The sequence below is a fragment of the Chenopodium album genome, chromosome 6 (genome assembly GCF_948465745.1).
Source record: "Chenopodium album chromosome 6, dcCheAlbu1.1, whole genome shotgun sequence".
Taxonomy (NCBI): domain Eukaryota; kingdom Viridiplantae; phylum Streptophyta; class Magnoliopsida; order Caryophyllales; family Amaranthaceae; genus Chenopodium; species Chenopodium album.
Window position 1 is genome coordinate 40,713,874 of NC_137839.1, and position 17,393 is coordinate 40,731,266.

Sequence of the window (17,393 nt, forward strand, 5' to 3'; positions counted from 1 at the left end):
TTCATTTGATTATGATTCGACGTGGAAGGTACTCATCACCGGGTTTGGTTTTGGGGAGACACAAATGGGTTTCTACAGCTTCTTGACCTGAGCAATGTTCATTGTTTCATGCATCGCATAATGTGCTGAGTAATATTTCTATATCAATGATTTGTAATAATACAAAGCATATCGTTCTTAGCTCCTTGATCTAAGCAACGTTCATAATCACTTAATCTATATACATGCTTAGCTTCCAGACCTAAGTGACGTTCAAGATCGCTTCTTTACACCATATATGGTGCTTAGCTCCATGACTTAAGTTCATTCATCTATTGTGTCACATGATGTAATTGTCCTTAGCCTCCTGGCCTAAGAATATCCATCATGCATACATTATTTTCAGGACAAGCAATTCAATCCATACGATTCATTTCGTCTTGCTCAAGGAGGAAGTTCAAAACTTCTTCCCTTTTTCGTTATTTTATTTTGGGGAAGTTCAAAAACTTTTTCAAAATTTTTATCGAGGGAAGTTTGAAAATAAATTTTCATTTTTCACGTCTTTCTTTTTCGGGAGAAAGTCGGCACCCTCCACTCGTCTCATGACAAAAATGTTGGAAAATTTTTGCTTTTTCATTTTCGGTTGCTTATGTCTGCACACACACACTCAAACTATACACACACAATCACAAGTCATACTCATGTCATGTCATGTTGTGTCAAGTCAAACTTGGTCATGTCAGTTGGTCAAGTCAATCATAGTCTATACGAGTCCCCTGACAGATTTTATTTTGCAGGTCTCAATTACAGCCCACGTCCGGGGACAAGCGGACCATTTACAGCCCACGTCCAGGGACAAGAGGACCATCTACAACCCACGTCCGAGGACAAGCGGATCATCTACAGCCCACGTTCAGGGACAAGCGAACCAACTACAGCCCACGTTCGGGTCAATCGAACCACCATCATTTCATGAGGCAAGGTTCTCGATACACAGAGACTTGCAATCTCATCATCAGTTGGCTTTCCTCAAGCATGGAAAGCATCATCGGTGGATTTCTTCAAGCATAGAATGACACCAAATTCATATGTCGGCTTTCCTCAAGCATGGAAAGTATCATCTGGTAGATTTTTTCAGGCTTAGAAAGTTACCAAATTCATCAGTCGGCTTTCCTCAGGCATGGAAAGCGTTTCAACAAACGTCATCCGGTGGATTCCTTCAAGCATAGGAACCTGCAAAACTCATTTGTCACCGATACACTGGTGCCAGATACGTATTCTATCCTTTTACTCTTTTATCTGTGGAATTAACATTTTTCTGCAGGTGTCGGCGTATACAGAGTGGTTTAGGATCGCAGAACGTCTTAAATCATTCTCCGTCCCTATCGGCTACTTTGACTTTTGTTTTCGAAACTGACGTTTCTACAAACTCAGTCAAAGTGGGGGCTTCTATAGACACCTAAAAATGTCTCCCCAAAACCAAACCCGATGATGAACAACCTTTCACCGCCACTATTGATAGGTTTCAGTATTTAATCCCGAGAGTGCTTAAAAAATTGTATTTGATTAAATTCAATTTTTGAATAGTCCATGGATAAGTCTTGATGTTTGGTCAAAGCATAGTTTTAATTTCAGCCCAAACTTATTATTTAATTTTAGCCCAAACCTATTATTTAATTTTAGCCCAAACCTTTTTTTTATTTTACTGTTTTATTATTTATTTTGGCCCAAACTTTTTATTTATTTTAGCCCAAATAATAATAAAATCAGAAAATGGCCCGAAATTATCAATCAGCACTTAAAATGCTGAACGAAAGCGGACTAAAAATTCCCGCGCCACGGCAGCAGTCCACCGTGTCACGGGAAACTTTCCCGTCTGACGGTGGGATTTCCCATGACACAGGAAACCTGCTGTGACACGGGAATTTCCGTGTCCTTTCCGCGTAAACCCTTAACGCGTTTTCTTCCCCGTTTACTAAATATTTCCCGCGTCACACAAAATTTGCACCGTGTCACGGGAATGTTTCCCGTCTGATGGTGGGATTTCCCGTGTCACGGTACAGTTTTCCGTGTCGCGGGATACTTTTTTAGGATTTTTTATCATTTTAGGGTTCCGTGTGTTCCCTCAGCACATTTTCTCTATAAATACCCCCTCATTTCTAATGTACGGGGGCATCAATTAATTCTCTATTTTTCTCTCTTCTATGCTCTAGCCTAAACACTATAGCCTACCCTTCTTCTTTCAAAATTCCTTCTTCAAGCACTCCCAGGAGTCCATACTTTACTCGTGGTTCTGTCCTTAAGCCAAGGCGTGAAAGGTAGAACTGTTTGAGGGTTTGGCCCCAAATCAATTCTATTTAATTTAATTTAATTTAATTATTGTTTTATTATTATTTCCTTGAAGTTAATAACTAGTTTATTATTTAGTAGTTGCAAGCAAACAGAATTAAAGTAAGAATTATGTTCCTTTTATTTCTATTATTTTTCTAACGATTTTATATTGTTGGAAATATTGTTGAATTGCTTCCAATATTAATGTTTATTCTATTATATTTATTGATCACCATATTGCATGTTAAAGGGAATATGTAATTGAAAATCACGCCTAATAAGATAATTTGGACAACCGGTTTAGGTTCCTTTTTAATCTTGTTGTTTAATTAAAGTGATCACAATATTTTAGAATAATGTGTTGCATTAATATTAAACCAATTTAGCATAATAATAGATTGGAGCGAATTGAATATTTTGTTTGTATGCCTTTGAGATCGCAGGAATGCTTTTCACTATAAGAATCGAGTGGAGGCCAATACGGGCGAATGTGACTCCATGACTCACTTCGCACCATCATCCCTGATCCTCCTTTCGTGGTTCCGAACCATATGGAGTTAGTAATCTCATGGATTATGAATGGGGTGTAACCTTCACGGGTCAATCGTTGTTGCCTATCGTTGTCCCTTAATCGTGGTTGCCTTTTTATGATCCGTGAACGGTTTACAAGTTCCTTAAAAACTTGTTGGCGGCTCCCTACTTTCCTTGTCCTAATCGCATACGTCAATTCCCACTTCCTATGAGTGCCAAGAATACTCACCACATGCTTTAACGTAGGCGCACTTCAAGCGACGCCTACAGTATGGTTGCTCATTACAAGAACTAGATGAATTTAAAGAGAACTTAACCCAAGAATTTGAAGAAAAAATAAAGGAAGGCATTGACACAACCATGAAATTCTTATCTTTTTGCTTTCATACCACACATGACTGGTCATGAATTACAAGTAAATGATGCTCAACCTTCCCCATCTTCCTCAATTAATCCAATGGAGCTAGGTCCTTGTTTGTTAGAGGTAAATCTTCATTTAACTAAGTAATTGAATTCTTAATTATTATCACATGAGATGAATTTCATAACTGAATGCAGAATTGAAAATCAGAACTGAATTCAAAGCCGAATTTCCGAACTGAACCTCGGAATTGAAGAGAACCGAAGCTCAAGATTGAAAATTCAGAACTAAATTTAGAGCTCAAGTTTAGAACTGAAAATCAGAACTGAATTCGGAACTGAAAATGAGAATTGCATTTGGAACTAAAAATCATAACTGAATTCAAAACTGAAAATCAGAACCGAATTCAAAAATGAAAATCAAAACTAAATTCAGAACTGAATTTCATAACTGAATTCAGAGCTGAATTTCAAAACTGAATTTCAAAACTGAATGCAGAGCTGAAGTGGTTGAATATGTTGCGACTTCTGATTGGCATAAAATAGAGCATGTGGAATTTCAATATTGAATACCTTCATAAAATTTGTTGTGTGTGTCTAATTTGATTAAGTTGATTGAGTTACTGATTACTTTGCTGCATGTGTGGCTGTTAATAGCACCATTTGTTCCCTGTATAGAGCCCATAGATACTGTTCTGCCTAAAATCTGCTATATTTCTCAAATGATTTGCCTTTAATTGGAAAAATAACATGGGTATTCACTACTACAGAAGCTTTTCGAGGTCTAATCCTGCTATGTGTACAAAATTCTCATACATTAAGGCCTTTACTGGAAATTAGAAATTTGAACTAGAAAATCAAATCATCTTTTTGGGAGCATTATTAGAGGATTGTACTTAACTTGATTAGTAACCTGATTTGCATTTATAAATCTAAATGAGGGCAATCAATTGATTAACTTGTTGACATGATGCAGCTAAATATGGAGGATTAGTTGTAAGTCCATTTGCCACTAATCCCCCCTTTAAACCCGTTAGGTCATGTTATTCTCTTACATGATTTCAAATACCAAATTAATATCGTAAAATAGAAATTCCTTGAAAATTTGAAGAATATCTAATAGATATTGCTTTCCTCTCTGTCCTTTAATATGCTCAAATGATTATTTTTTTAAGTACAAGGCTATGTTAGTATATTGTAGTTATGTTTGCTAATGTGAAGATCGCTATGGAAGGTGAAAGTCTCTGCCAGATTAAGGCAGATGAAGCCGAGTTGATATAAAAATCCTCATCAATATGTTGTTCTATCTTATTACTCTTTAGATTTAGTGAGAGAGGGGAAACAGGTATTCTTGTTAAATTAAAGTCTATATAATATCAATATCTTACTTATGAGGGTAAGAGCAATGTGACAATATCTTGTTAATGGAAAAAGTACTCTTTAGGTAGTGTTATAGCCTTGTAGATACACCAGGAATATCTTGTTGATATATTGAGCTAGCTATTCCTTTCAATCACATCATCTTGTTGTGTGACCGAATTTCTATTATCTTGATACAAGTGGAAATATAAGACCGGCTCAGCTGGTTGATAAATCAGTCCAAGCCAAGGTTCTAACCTGCAACCCCCTCCCCCCCTTTTCTAACCCTTATAAACCCTCCCAAGCCCATTTACTAGAGGCCAATTTCACAAAAAAATCAGTTTTGTACAAAGAATCTTACCTGCTTTTGCTCTATAAATCTTACCTATCAGTGCTCTATAGCAGTAAGCATCACAAAAACACTAAATTTATTCAACAAAGTAACTAACAAATCATTACCATTATACAAGTAGCAGGACATTTTTAGGAATGAGCAGCTTTAGCTTATCATTTTTAGTGTGATCTTGAACTTATTTGATTGCTTATATTTATGTGTGATCTTAAACTTTTTATTTCTCATACTTATTAGTTGTTAACTGTAGATTATGCTTTCATGTTTCTTACGACATGCACTATTATGTAGGTCCCAACTAAATGTCGTCTTGCTTTAATTGATGAGTTTAGTGGGAACTTAGTGATATGGCCGATGGAATGGCGAAACCTTGTCCTAGTGGAGTGACTCATAACAAGAAAATGAACCGTGACATCTACAAAGTTAGTGTTGACCATGTTTACAGTGATTATTCTCACCTAAATCTCCCAGAAGAGACTGATGACAGTATCACTAAGTTGGGTAAGGCGAAAGGTTATTTTTTAGGGTGGCCGGCAGATTTAGTCTTCTTTACTGATGAGGTAATTGATTGATATGCTATATAATGATCTAAGATATTTGTAACTAAATTATATTAATATTTATCTTTTCTTGAAGGTTATGACTTTGGCGAAAAAGATGGATAATGAATTGGTGCAGACCAAAGAGAAAGTTGATAGTTGCGGACCTATTAACTCATAGCATTCAACTATTAAAGGCAAAAGGCATAACTTATTATTCCAGAAAATATTGTTGAGAGTCTTGGTGAACAGTATTCTATGTTGTATTGTTGCATGACTTCAGTAAATGGAGATTATGATACTACGACAATTTCATTGAAGGATCCATTGTTTTATCAAGAGGAAGACACACAAATTTATGTTACTAGTGATGATGTCTCTGAATTACTACAAGGAGCATGTGTTAATATTTCATTAATCCATGTCTACATATTTTAAATACTAACATACATTTAAGTTATTTGAATTTGTTTCACTATGAAATATATTTTATTAGATCCTTTTATTAAACTAATTATTTATTTTTTTTCTGTAAAATGCAGGTAAATAATTGAAGAGCATATCTCATTATTTTAGAAGACTAAAATTATATTCCTGTGCCCCCAAAAAATTTCTGCAGCTGAAATCAAGAAAGATTTCCTCGAAGTCCAAATGTATTTGAAAAATGATTTTCTTACTGAATTAAGGAAAAAGGATGCACAATGCAAATTCATTTTAGCTCCATATATGGAAGAGTATGTACTACTGATCCTTGAAATCTTTACTTTTTCATAATTTTATTATTTCAATTATGTGAATAATACAAACAAGTTTATTGAAATGTAGGAACCATTGGGTGCTCTATGTTATTGATTTGCGTATGAGTCTTGTGTATGAGTTTGATTTTGTTATTCAATCACCTCCTAACGCTCGAAACTCAGAGTTGTCCAAAATAATGAAGTTGTTAGTACACAACATTCCTAGTACTACGTACTCATATGCATGTAATTAAAAGTTATTTTTCATTCGTCTAATCTAATGCTTTTTATGATTTTTTTCTAGACCTTACAATGTATATAGGTCACACCTCAAAGGAAATGCTTTCAAATGAGTAAGCCACAATTACTATACATAAGAATGGAGGTAAGCGTATAATTCTTGCTTTTTCGTTCTATTAGTAATGAAAGTACTATTTATTTTATTAAATAATTGTACTATGTTCTTTTGAATTAGTGTGCTCAACAATGTGGTGGTACCGAATGTGCTTATTATGTGATGAGATATATGTATGAGATAGTATCTTTCCATAGCGATTGCAAGGGTAATTTGAAAGAGGTTAGTGATGAATTTACCTCTTCTGTGCAAGCTAAAATGCTTTATACGAGTTTTGGTTGATGTTTTATTTTTATAAAGTATAATATGTATATACACTTAATTTTTTTTATATTTGCAGGAGTATTTAGTAAGACTTGCAGCCTACAACGATGTAGAATTGGATGAGATTTTAGAACAATGGGCTAAGTTTTTTAGGCTTAATTTTTTGTTGAATGACTAGTTATCTTATTAATCGATGTTATGATTAATCGCATTTAGCTTAATAAAACAATGTAACACATTTTTATATATCTACTTTAATTTTATTTAGCCTATTGGTTATTGTTATTACATTTCTAAACTATAAATCAATGCTTATTTTATTTAAGTTTTAATTGTTTTTTGGAAATTAAATTATAGCTATGTTTGTTGTATTGTATGGCTGTGGATGAATAGTTCGAAGTGTGAAACTATTTTGAGTGTTTGTATTGTATGTTGTGGGTGAATTTAAATTATATGGAAGTATTTGGAGTACATGTTTTGTTGGTTGAATTGTAACAAGTTATAACCCTTTTGAGGATGGGGCGTTTGGTAGGATATACTACCATTCTGTATTCGAATCAAATATTTATTAAAAAATAATAATTATTCATTAGTACTGGCGTAATCTAGTGCTAGTTACGAATAGTATTTTTTTTAAACAAAATAAAAAATATATTCGTAACCAGCGTTATGATTTGCCAGTTACTAATAATACCCTTATTGTAACCGATGTAACTTAATGTCAGTTACGAATAGTGTGATTTCTTACTTGGAAAATAGAATTTTTGTAACTGATGTTGGGTAAAGACAGTTACGAATAATACATTATTTGTAACTAACATTAGCCGGTTACGAATAATTTTCACTAGTTTTAACGGTGGCATTCGCAACCAACAATGCCAGTTACAAAAAGTCAATTTCTCCAGTTACAAATAGCACTTTTTCTATTAGTGATGGAAAAGCGCTTCTTCCTTCTTACAAAGCAATCTGATGTACGTTTTTCAATATTTTCAGGAGGGCTGATTAATTTTAGTCTCTCCATTAGCAATATCTGCAACTATACAAAATTAAATATATTTATTTCTGCAATTAAAAGTATTAATTTTCTACCTGTAATAATATTAGAGAAACTTGAAGAGGTGCTTTTGGATTTCTTTTTAGCTCATCTAAACTAAGCATAGTTTCTCCAACAATTAATGGCATTGGATTTCTTCCTGATTCAATTTTCTCCATGACAGACACTAATATTGCTTGACTCTCACGAATATTACCACTAGTGAGGAGATATTGGCTAAACATACAAAACAGGAAAGCCCTTCTTTTATAAACATGAAAAGACTCCGAGCGTGGTCTATCAAAATAAAAACGTGCAAATTCTGTAAAATTAACCACATTCCCATGCACTAAATCTTTTAAGTCTTTATCCCTAAGGTTAAGGAAACGCTCAAAATCCTTATAATAATACTCGCTCACCTTAGGGATTACCGCAAGATCTAAAGAAGGTAAGCCAAAAATCGCACCAAATTCTTCCAGTAAAGGTTAAATTTCATCATTACCTAATCTAAAGCAATGAGTGTATGAATCCCAATACTCTAAGGAGGTATGAATAAAGTCTATGTCAAGATCGATCTACCCCCTTAATGCCATAAAAACCCCCCAAGTGGGAAAGTTAAGCTCTTTCCTTTCTTTAGCAGTCAACGACTGACACCACTAACGAGTATAATCGCTAAAAATCTTAGACATGATGGAAAGTTAAAGATATGATTATTTTTTTAGTTCGAATTATACCAAAATCGACAGATTTGGGGGATATTTATAAATAGAACTGACACAAACCGAATCCCTAAAGGATTTGGTAAAATAAAACCAGCAAGCCGTGACAAGGATTTCGCGCCGCGACAATTTAATTTTTCCCGCATCAGAATTATGCGCTTAACTGACTATATGTTATCCGACTTTGACTCGAATTCGTACTTTGACTTTATGGTTTTGATTCTTTTCAAAGCCTTATCCAAACATTATTTTATTTAATGCGGATTTATTCCAAACACTTATCCCATATCTGATTATTTTGAACTTAATTAAATTTAAATTTATTTTTAGTCAGATCCAATTTTGTTATTCATTTTTTCTTTTTGGGGGAGAAATCCGGATACCCTCCATTAATAGTATAAAATGACGGAAAATTTTGCGCTAAAAATTAGTCACAATTTTTTCTCACACACTCATATGCACTTAAAATAAAAAAAGTGCAAAAGATAAAATAGACATAGTATATATAAAATATGTCTAACATAAGTGTCGAGTCATATAATACAAATAAGCAAAGTCCTACAAAGTCAAAATAAAAATATATAAAGGTAAAACTATGATGGAGGAGGACGCAAATGTGGAGGAACCCCAAACATATCAAAGAACTGCATAGTCTGAGAAGTCAATCCCTCGCCAGCGGCAGGACCACTGATAGTCGGGATTGAAAGAGTGGGGCCGGTCCATCCTACATCACCCTGCTGCTGCACTTCAAACTACTGAGGGTGTTGTGGCTGCTGCAACGATGAGCCAACCTCATACGTCCCATCACCGCTAAAGGAGCCGATATGGTGCCTTCTTGGCTAGTCGGCCTTCTCGAAGCACCCTTAGAAAAAGACCCGGAATCCTCTAATATTGTAGTGTGGTTTGACTCCACTCGATCACCTTAGATCCCTGCCAAATTACGTCGATGCCTCGAGCCGGATCTGAATATCTCCCTCCCATCCTCGGGTCTTATACGAGTGCGTGTCGGAGGAACAGGCTGAAATAGAAACACAAATCAAGTCAAGCATGGAAAATAAGCAAATAGAGTAAGCAGTGATGTCAATAGAAATACCTCCATGCTATCATCATCACGACGAAAGGTAGCTCGGTGACTCAATCTCCCGAGCTGATAGCGAAAGGCGTCTATGGTCTTGCCATCCTCGTCATCACCTCACGGGAGAACTTTCAAGCAATAAAGTCAGAATCAACCGAATAACATGTATGCAAACAAAATAATGATAAAAGACTTACCGAGGTCTTGTTGCGAGGTATCGACCTCTCTACCATGCGCCAGGGCTCAAGGGCCAGAGGAATCATCTCCTCGACCGAGCCGAAAGAATATTGATAGGTTATGGACATCGGTGGAGGCACAAACTCTACACCCGCTGCCGCAGTCTGTCAAAGTAAAATCTAGGTGATTAAAATTTGCTAGGGGGCTATCAAGGGAATAAATCAAAAGGCACGAAATGTACCTCCGCCTCCTGTGATATGGAAGGTGGTGGAGCCAAACGCAGCAAGTGGCTCTCGCCATAACTCCGATCCAGATGGCTATGACCTTGCCAATCTGTACCAGCTGGCGATCTACCTAGGTGGACTCTCATACCCGTCTGGTCCAACATGTGTCGTGGGGGATGAGTAGGAACGACAAAGGACTCTAAAGAGTGCTGAATCGCAACTCTCTCGCCAAGATATGCCACAACGTCATTTGTCCCCTAAAAATAGCGATCTTGAGTTGTATACTTGACAACCCGTGCAAGAAGGTCAAAATTGGCCCATGGCCGAAATTGGACATCAGGTCCCTACAAACGAACACCCATGAGATAAGATCCTACTATGGAGTAGAAAACAAAATAGTTAAGCAAAACATATCGAGACAATCAACTCTCGAACATGGGCGGTAGCAGTATGGTCACTATAACAGCCTCCACAACTAGCAGCAATGGGGAGCCCTCGAGGCGAGGGCCTCGTTGGTGACAGACACGGGAAGTACTCGTAGAACTAGTAGACCTATAATAGAAAAGAAGCGTCAACAAGTTCTAACAAATATCTAAAGCAAACTTCAGTAAGTAAAAAGTATACCTCTATAATCCTCTAAAACTAGAAAGTGCGACTTCCTCATCAAAGCTGCGATGGCAACAAGTGAGTCGCAATCCAAGCAGGAAGTCAGCATATGCCTTGCTGGCCCAGTCATATGTCCCAACCATATAAAGGTCCTGAAGAGCAAGCAATAGTAGAGTAGCACTCGGCTACCCTTGTCAGGAGTGAAAGTCCCTGACAGAAGGATAAAAAAAAGATGTGCACCCGCTGCTCCGCGGTGATCGCATCATCTCTGAAAGCATGTACGAGCATAGTCCGACTAATGCATCGGCTACTAATCTGTAACAACCGAGCCTCGCCGCAAGCTCGAATGGCGATCGGACCGATCAACTCCTCTACCTCGAGAGAGAGAACAGTGTTCTTGCTGCCAAATGAAACTACAGCTTTCCAGAACTCTAGTCCAGTGATGAGATTAAAGTCGATAGGAGTGATAGTCATCTCACCCCAAGGAAAGTGAAAAGTGTTGGTGGTGTCCTAAAAGAACTCCACCATGGCCTGAATCAAGAAACGACTCGACAACAAAGAATAGAGAGCCTAAGTGGCCTGTAATAGTGGAGTAAGACCACAAGTGTTTAGGGTAATTTCACCCTGCCACGTGGCCCAATCAGAGGGTGACACGTGTCAGCCCCAGATTGGCCCAAAAGGGACCAATTCCTGCTCGACACGTGTCCTCCCAGAAATCAAGGGAAAAGGCGGCCATAGGCCTGAATCTCGAGAATGCCGCAAAACGGCGCAGCCCACCAATGATTAGGGTTTAAAGACCTAATCAGGGGCACAATTCCCAATGACCCTATAAATAGGGAGATGTCCCTCATTTTGAGAGCACGTTTTACCATTTTAATACACCTGCATTCTCTTACATCAGAGAAACACCTGAGCTTGGAATCCGAGCAGATACCCACCTAAATTTCCGTACTCTTTATTCCTTTTCAAGTTACTAACTTGATCGTTGGAGGCGGAGCACCACCCAACAGGTGTCTTCGTTTGTTTTGCAGGTACAGCTCATCCCGGATCAGTCTTCGTGTTGTAACTCTCCCGAGGGACAAAAACACCCAAAACATTTGGCGCCGTCTGTGGGGAGAGTACCTCGAAGATGGTTCAAGAGTCTGTACCACCTCCTAACCGTCTGGGCTAAAACCCGGAAGTTTTTACAGACCATGAGGAGGATGAGGATCCTCAGGTCCAAACCTCTACAGCCGAAGATGGCTCTCTCAGAGTCAAGCGCATCCGGCCCAGAGAGACTCTGGAACGGGGCGCCTCCCAGGCGGGTCCGAGCAGACCCCCTGGGCAGCCGGACGGGGCAACCCAAACGGCAGCTGGATCAGCCCCTGTCACCCGAGACGAACTCATGAGGTTCATGACGAGTTTCAAGGGTGAAATTAAAGAGCTGATCACCAAAAGCAGGGCTGGCCCAAGTAAAGGTCAGTCGGCGAAGAAGACTCCTCCAGAGAAGGGGAAGTCAGTCAGAAACCGGCAGCCCACTCCTCACCCAAAGGAGAAGGCAGCCGGGACCATCGATTGGTCAAAAATTCTCCTTCCTGGGGGGAACACCAATAACACTCGCCGGCCCGAACAGCCGGTGAGAAGTAAAAAACCAACTTCTGATGCCCGGGAAATTATTAACCGGAAGAGAAATCAATCGTTGTCTGAGTCGGCTTCAACGTCGAACTTTCCAGACAGCTTCAACAATGTTTCTGCAGGGAGTGCACCCTCCTTGCATGAGAGTTAGACAGGCGGTAATACTGTCCATTCTGGCCCTCATATGATTGGAGCTGTCCCGTATGTGCCTTCTCCGGCTTACGGACAGTATCCTCCACACTTCATGCAGCCGGCCTTCTTTGGGGGTCAGGCGGCATATCCAAATGTCCAGCCTTTGGACTGGCAGCTTCGTTTGCTGCGCCTGGGTGAACAACCTTCTGCGTTCACTCGGGAGATAACCGAGGCAGCTCAGCCGGCCAAGGTTAAAAATGTGTTGGTTGGTACCTATGACGGTACCTCCAACCCGGAAGATCACCTCATGGCTTACACCAACCTCATGTATCTGCAGGGGTTGGATGATGCCACTTGGTGTCGATGCTTCCCGGCTACATTGAAGGGCATTGCCCAACAATGGTTTGGTAATCTGCCAGCCGGGTCCATAGACAGCTTCAGGAAGCTTGCCTTCCTGTTTGCCTCTAACTTCTCAATGAACATCCCTGCTAAGAAAACAAGCCTTGATCTGAGCACTGTTAAGCAGGGAGAGAGAGAAGGGTTGCGCTCATATGTCAGGCGGTTCAACCTGATCAGAATTCAGATTCAGGGGCTGTCTGATGAGGTAGCTTTTACAGACTTTTTTAAGGGTCTGAGAGACGGGTCTACTTTTAAGTTTGACCTTGTCAGAAAAGGGGCTTTCACCCTACAGGCGGCCCTGAGGGAGGCGGAGAGCTACATCCAAGCTACCGACCTCTGCTCGCCTGGTAGCCAGTCGGACTCCAAAAAGTCCGACAAGCAGAAAGACAACCGACCTTCTCAGCCGGCAAAAAAGAAAGAAGAGAGCAAGAAAAGAAAAGAAGTCTAGGCGGTTACTGACTCTGACCATCCGTCCCGGAAGAAAAAGAAAGAGTTTAAACCGTACGTCCCCAAGTACGAGTTTAACAAAGACTACAACTCCATCCTCATGGAGGTAAAGGATCGGCTGTCCATTGAGAAGCCGAATCCTATGAAGAGTTCCGTCCAGTCACGGAACAAGAATAAATTCTGCCAGTTCCATGAGGAGGTCGGCCATGACACCAACGACTGCTTCAGTCTTCAGCGTGCGTTGGACCGTCTGGCTGACAAAGGGCTGTTGAAGTCCTACATTTCTAAGTCCCCAGCCGGGGCAAAAAAGAAAAACAAGGGTCAGTCCTCCAAGACTACCCCCCAGCCTGCTAGTAGCTCGGATACCGACAAGGAGCCGGTCTACACTATAGCAGGCGGGTTCTCATGTGGTGGCCCTACCATCCGGGGCACCAAGAGCCATCTTCGAAAGATGGACAAAGATGATGATGAGCAGGCGGAAGCCAGCTCCTCCTTCCCAGACGTCTTGATCACTGAGAAGGATAGGGGCAGCGTCCGCCGCCCGCATGATGACCCGGTGGTCATTGAATGTAAGGTTGCCAACCAGCTGGTTGGACGGATCCTTATTGACACCGGCAGCTCATCAGACATCATTAGCCTCCGGTGCCTGCAAAAGCTGAAATACAATGTCAGCAGCATGCATCCGGTCACCCACCCCTTGGTTGGTTTTGGGGGTGGGATGGTCTACCCAGCCGGGAGAATTGACTTACCCATCCGGCTGGGGGAGAAAGGCCAGGGACGACATATTGTCGTCAGGTTCTTGGTCGTTGAGGAGTTGACCGCCTATAACATTATCCTTGGCAGGCCAACCCTTAACGTAGCCAAGGCAGTAATCATCCCGTCTCTCATGCTCATCAAGTATGATAGGGATGACGGCTCTGTCGGTTCCTTAAATGGGGATCAGAAGACGGCCCGGGAGTGCTATCTCTCAGCCGTCCGAGATACCGTGGCCCCAGGCGGTCAGGAATCAATAGACCTTGACAATGTCAAGGATGCCGACCCAGCTCCCGCCCCACCAGCAGCCGGTAAGAAAAGAAAGGAACCTCTGTTGGTGGAGGTGAAGAAGGAGAAAAAATAGCAATCACTGACCGGTGAGCGGTCAGATGAGCTCCGTCCCCAACCGGCTGGCGAATGCATTGATCTCGTTCTGGATGACAGCCGTCCAAAACGTACTGTTAAGGTTGGGACGGTTGCGCATGCTACTTTGGGTGCAAGCTTGCACCTTCTACTGAAAGAATTCAAAGACATTTTTGCCTTTGAAGTGGAAGAGATGCCAGGCGTCAGCCTGGATCTCGCTGTCCATAAACTCGCCGTGGATCCCAAAAAGAAGCCCATCCGGCAAAAGAAAAGAAACCACGGCGAGGAAAGAAGTCAGGCGGCAGCTGCTAGATGCCAGGTTCATTCGGCCTTGTAATTTTCCCGACTGGGTGGCCAATGTGGTCCTTGTTAAGAAACCGAATGGGACCTGGCGCATGTGTGTTGATTACACAGACCTCAACAAGGCGTGTCCAAAGGACAGTTATCCACTTCTAAAGATCGACAGTTTGGTCGACGCTACAGCCGGCCACGCCTTGATGAGTTTTATGGATGCCTATTCCGGCTTCCATCAGATACCCCTGTGGAAAAAAGATCAAGAGAAGACGGCCTTCGTCACTGATCAGGGGTTATTCTGTTATACTGTGATGCCGTTTGGCTTGAAAAATGCGCCTGCCACTTTCCAACGAATGATTAATACGGTCTTTGTTAATCAGATTGGGAGGAATGTGGAGGCGTACATTGATGACATGATAGTCAAATCCAAGCAGCAGGCGGATCACCTTGCTGATCTCCGAGAAACCTTCACCACACTCAGGCGGCATAAGGTCATGTTAAATCCTAAGAAATGCGTCTTTGGTGTTGAGTCTGGGAAGTTTCTCGGATTCCTGATTGATCAAAGGGGGATAGAGGCTAACCCTGAGAAGATACAGGCGGTGATTGACATGCAGTCACCCCGTTCTGTCAAGGAAGTCCAGAGACTCACCGGTTGCCTGGCCGCCTTGGGAAGATTCCTCAGCCGGTCAGGCGACAAATGCCTCTACTTCTTCAAAGCAATCAGGAAGAAGACCAAATTTGAATGGGGGGATGATGCTGAGACGGCGTTCCAGAGGTTGAAAGAGCATTTACACTCTCTACCTAGGTTGGTCAGCCCTTTGCCTAGGGAGACGTTGTACATGTACTTAGCCGTCTCAGACCATGCCCTCAGTGTCGTTCTCCTTGCTGAGCGAGACGGCGTGCAGCTCCCAGTTTACTTCATTAGCCATGTTCTTAAAAATGCTGAACTCCGGTACCGCATGGTTGAAAAATTTGGTCTTGCTTTGTATATGGCAATTAAAAAATTAAAGCCTTACTTTTTGGCACATCCGGTGGTGATCTACACGGACCAGCCACTCAAGCGGCCAATGTCTACCTTGGACTCATCCGGGAGAATGTTGAAATGGGCTATTGAAATGCAAAGCCTTGAAATCACTTACGAACCAAGAAAGGCAGTGAAGGGTCAGGCGTTTGCCGACTTCGTTGTAGAAATGACTCGTCCGGTGGCTCCGGATAATCTTAATCAGGTTTGGAAAGTGTATGTAGACGGGAGCTCTACAAAGAACGGCTGTGGTGCAGGTGTAATTTATGAGTCTCCTGAAGGAGACAGATTTGAGTATGCACTACGCTTCAAGTTTCAGGCCTCTAACAATGGGGCAGAATATGAAGCCCTGCTAGCCGACATGCGTATGTGTAAGGCGGCGGGGGCCATGAAAATTGACGCCTACTCTGATTCTCAATTGGTTGTTAGCCAGTATGAGGGAAGTTATGAGGCTACCCATCCGGCTATGATCAAATATCTTCAGGCAGTAAAAAAGGAGGCCAGGGCACTTGAGGAATTCTGGCTGAACCAAGTGCCTAGGTCTGAAAATAACCAGGCGGATGCGTTGTCAAAACTGGCATCTTCCGCCTGCCATGATACGCCTCGGTCTGTCTTTTGGGAAGTTCTGGAAAAGAGAAGCATCAACGAAGATCCCATTGGAGTTTTGGACCGAAGCTCTACCTGGATGGATGGCATCCGGGCTTATCTCTCAGACGGCACACTTCCTGATTCGCCACAGGAAGCAGCCGTCCTGAAGAAGCGAGCTGCAAGCTTTGAGTTGAGAAATGGAGAACTCTTCAAGGCGGGGTTTCTGAAGCCTTTGTTGAAGTGTGTCACCCCAGAAAAGGGGAAAGAAGTTCTCGAAGACTTGCACTCAGGATTCTGCGCCTCTCACATAGGCGGCAGGTCCCTAGCCGTCAGAGCCAGACGACATTACTTTTGGCCCACTCTTGAGGCAGACGCCAAGGAATTGGTGAAAAAATGTGACAAGTGCCAAAAGTTTGGAAAACTTATTCATCGACCGGCTACTGATCTGACGGCCATCCACAGTCCAATCTCGTTTGCAAAGTGGGGTATGGACATTTTGGGTCCCTACACGCCTGCTCCAGGCGGAAAGCGCTATATCTTAGTGGTTGTGGATTATTTCACCAAGTGGGTTGAGGCTGAGGCGGTTAAAAACATCAAAACCTCAGACATCATTTCCTTCATCTGGAAGAATGTTATCACCCGGTACGGGGTACCCATGTCTATGGTGTTTGATAATGGTCCTCAGTTTGAGACGCCTCAGCTAAAAACTTGGTTGGGAGATCAGGGGATCTCAAGTTATTTTGCATCTGTTGGTCGACCCCAAGCAAACGGCCAAGTTGAAGCTTTCAACAAAATCATCTCAGACGGCATCAAAAAGAAAATAGAAAGAGCCGGTGGCTTATGGGCAGAAGAATTAATCCATGTCCTATGGGCCATCCGGACAACAGCGAAAGGGGCAACCGGTGAAACCCCATTTCTCATGGTTTACGGTGCTGAAGCCGTCTTGCCCATCGAACATTACGAGCCGACTCTCAGAATCATGTTGTATGATGAAGAGGCAAACTGGGAAGCAATGCGCCTGGCATTGGATTCACTCCCAGAATGCAGGGGCAATGCCGCCTTGCGTCATGAGATTTACCGTCTGAGAATGACTAGAGCCTACAACAAAAAAGTACACAAGCGTCCTTTGAAAGTTGACGAC

At 41.5% G+C, this 17,393-nt stretch overlaps 1 long non-coding RNA gene across 5 annotated transcripts; it reads left to right on the forward strand.

The window, feature by feature from the left end:
- Positions 1 to 5,200: 5,200 nt before the first annotated feature.
- LOC145634840 (uncharacterized) lies at positions 5,201 to 7,074 on the forward strand. 5 transcript variants are annotated; one of them, XR_014113618.1, is made up of 4 exons: positions 5,201 to 5,472; positions 5,549 to 6,573; positions 6,664 to 6,765; positions 6,884 to 7,074. It is a non-coding gene; the product is annotated as an uncharacterized LOC145634840 (long non-coding RNA). The 5 variants fall into 5 exon arrangements; XR_014113621.1 differs by having other exon boundaries at positions 5,549 to 6,185; positions 6,277 to 6,573; positions 6,664 to 7,074; XR_014113619.1 differs by having other exon boundaries at positions 5,549 to 6,185; positions 6,493 to 6,573; positions 6,664 to 7,074.
- Positions 7,075 to 17,393: the final 10,319 nt, after the last annotated feature.